This window comes from Rousettus aegyptiacus, unplaced genomic scaffold, assembly GCF_014176215.1.
Source record: "Rousettus aegyptiacus isolate mRouAeg1 unplaced genomic scaffold, mRouAeg1.p scaffold_m13_p_3, whole genome shotgun sequence".
Taxonomy (NCBI): domain Eukaryota; kingdom Metazoa; phylum Chordata; class Mammalia; order Chiroptera; family Pteropodidae; genus Rousettus; species Rousettus aegyptiacus.
Window position 1 is genome coordinate 140,556,322 of NW_023416306.1, and position 3,438 is coordinate 140,559,759.

At 37.0% G+C, this 3,438-nt stretch overlaps 1 pseudogene; it reads right to left on the reverse strand.

Annotated features, from left to right (window-relative positions):
* Nucleotides 1-1,159: 1,159 nt before the first annotated feature.
* LOC118600535 lies at nucleotides 1,160-1,278 on the reverse strand (annotated as a pseudogene).
* Between the last annotated feature and the right edge of the window lie 2,160 nt (nucleotides 1,279-3,438).

A 3,438-nucleotide genomic window follows, 5' to 3' on the forward strand; every position in this document is an offset into this window, starting at 1 on the left:
ATTTAATTTTGAATAAGTTTGACACCTGAGAATCCTTTCCTGTAGCCATTCTAGGATTCATTTTAATGTCTCTGGGGCCAAGAAAACGTCATGATTTTATTATTCATATAATTGTTAGTTATGCGGTTAGTGTCTGCTGTTTGGAGAAATTTACGGCAGGCATGAGGAGCTGACAATGTGCTTGGTTATTCTTTCAATCTTCTGAGGAGGTCAAAGGTGAAATGTCTTCAAGGCAAATACTAAATCTTATTAAATAACTCTTTACTCATAGGACAATGCAAATCTATATAAACCTACAGAAATCCCTTTAGCAATAGCACCATTAATGTCATAACTGTCAAAGGAATTGAAAAATAAGAATGATGTTTAATAAGCATAGAGTAAGATACATTACATATAAGATACATTAGCAGGTCATTTAGCAGTGAGGCCAGCCCTCTACTGAAGTTGGACAGTGCCTGAGGCTTAATTCTAAGAGTTCTTCCTTCCCCAGCTTTAGTTTCAAACTAGAGATTCTGCCACTTCCCTTTCATAGCTCATGAGAAGTCATCACTGAGAGATTCTTTTTTTATCTCTTGACTCCAAATTAGCCCCTTGGACAACCCTGGATAAATCTTCTGCCTACCTGGTGGATGATGCCTTTTCAGACACTTGCAGGCGGTTGTCAGGTCCTTGCTCTATTGCAGACATCACAAAGGAGGTCCTGACTCCCTGTCTATGCCCTTGGAGACATGTTTTGATACGGGAACCTTAAACAAATTGCTTGCACAGACCTGTGTGCTGAAGAACTATGGAAGCTGATGACTAAAGTTTTGCTCTTTGCAAATATGGTTCCTGTTGACTATTCGGGCTTTCTTGAAACATCAGCCCCTTCAGCCACTTACTGGAAATTTCTCTGTAATTTCTCAGAGACCTGAATTGCTATCTTCCGTAAATTCATTTGAACAAATTCATTACCCCGTTTTCTTCTCCTTTTGCCATCATCCATACTAGTTTACATACATAAAATACATTTTTTTTATTTCCAGTTATTCTCCTGCTCTTTTTTTTTTTAAAACCAAGAGCCCAGTTTACAGGTCTTTATTATTTTATTAAGTAAACTGCTTTACTTCACTTTTCTTGTTAAATGCAGTGTTTAGGGCTTTTTTTTTTTTCGTTACACCTACAGCACCCCGTCTTCCTAGGTGGTCTCCCATCCAAGTACTAACCGGCCCTACCCTGCTTAGCTTCTGAGATCAGATGAAGATCGGGCACATTCAGGATGGCATAGACGTAGATGAGCCATGTTTAAAAGGGAATTAAAACCAAGTTCTGATACCTTTTTCAGAGATGGGGAGGGCAATAAATATTGCCCACAGACCGGATTAACCTGTATTATGTGGGAATAAAGATGCCAGTACCACGCTCAAGTACAGTGAGGAATGGCTGGTGTTCAGAGTGCTTGGAGCTGGGGGCAGGGGAAGGGAGAACTACTTGCAGTGATGGATATTTTAAATCTTACATGGACATGACTAGAAGTATGATTTAAATATAGTACAGTAGTTTGTTTTGTTTTGACTTTGCTCTTACTTCCTTCTTTCTGAATGTATTTGCAGATTTTGAAGTACTTTTGATTTCTTCGAGAGTTGAACAAAAAAATATAGACTCTGTGACAAAGGAAAATAACACAAAATGAATTTAATCATGCGGTTACGCTATATCTATAGTTTGATAGTTATACAATCTTATGTAATCTCTCTTGCATTCTTTTTATTACATCTGTGTTCTGTCCTTTTAGTAGAATGAATATTGTCAACATTCATTCATTAAGGCTCTGGCTCTGACTCAGTTTTGCTGGACAGAGACTGACTACAATGACAACGACAGTCATGGTGATAACAATAATAAGCGACATGGATAAGCACTTACTATATATCTAGACACGTAGCTAAGCACTTTAACTCTCACAATCGGGAAAATTTTACAGATGAAGACACTAAGGCACAGAGGGATTAAATAATCTTCATAAGGACAAATATCTACCTTGTTTTAGAGGAGCTTGGATTTAAACCCAGACAATCCAACTCTAAAGCCTAAATGCATCACTGCTATCCCTAACTATTCCCCTAGTGAAACTAGCAGCCAGTTTCTTAAATAACAAAAAATATGTCTGACTTTCATTTTCTAAGACACTTGGAAGTCACATCTCCATATTAAATAATGTTGCACGAAGGTTTCTACAATGTTAGGAGAGCTAGAGATACAGACCAAAAGCAGAAACCAAAACTAAAAACCCAATTTGTATATAAAATTGGAGTAAAATTATCCAAATCTCAAGCAAAACTCAAAATATTCAGAAAAGATAAGCAGGAAAAGCACAGATGGAGCTTCCAAAAGGGAAGTTTCAGACTTCCCTTGGCACCAAGTCCATTCTTGTTATCAAGAAATGCACAGATGTAAAAGTTGTAGACCTATAATGAAAACTGACCTCTGGAAAGTAATAAATTTGTCAATTTGCATAGATCACCTAGTCCAACGCCCTGTCAAGCACCTAGCCCAATGCCCTCCCTGCTTACTGATTTAAGATATATACAAATCATTACAATATGGGAGACTGATCTTATCTTCAGCATCACCATCATGAAGATGTGGCAGCATTATGCCAAGAAAATACAGGTCTAGTCCCCTCCCCTTCTAGGCTCTAGCCTCTATCTAAACCACTTCTCATGAAACAGACGAATACTAAGGAGGGAGAATTCTGAAATTGTAATTCCCTCTAAATATTTTAAACATGATGTTTTGCCTCGTGTCTGACCAGGCGAATGCTGCGACTCTTTATGCTTTTTTGAACATTATATCAGCAAGACAGTGGAGCATGGCCAGCCTTAAGTGGTGACAAGACTTAATTTTTCATTCCTGTTTCCCCACAATCACTTAAGCAGTAGCCTAATGTTACAAAATGCAACATTTAATCAATCAGTGACTTTTTATCATAAGGGGTGTCCTCTTGCCAATGCTATATAATGCTCTGATACTGTGACTAGTAATTTTAGCTTGGTTTATTTAGTATATCATTTTGAGGAGAAGATATCAAAGAATGGAGTAGAGTTTGCAAGTACCAGTTAATTAAAAAACTAGGGCAGCAACCAGAGGGTCTAGGAATGAAGTTATGGAATAACATTGTGGGGTGTCTCAGTAATATTTTTTACTAACAAATGAAATTCCGCATATGTCGAGTTGATCTTTGATACTGTCCAAAGAAGCTTATTGCTAAAAATATCTAAAATAATTTATTTGCCATCAATAACCTACTTTCAATACATGGACTTGTAAAGCATATTATTAAAATCGCTGCAATATTTTCAAAACCTCTCAATTTTTTTTTTTTTTTTTTTGTCAGTCTTCTCTAGAGCCATCTAGCAAAATCAAATAGAATCATTACAACTAGGATACTGCAGT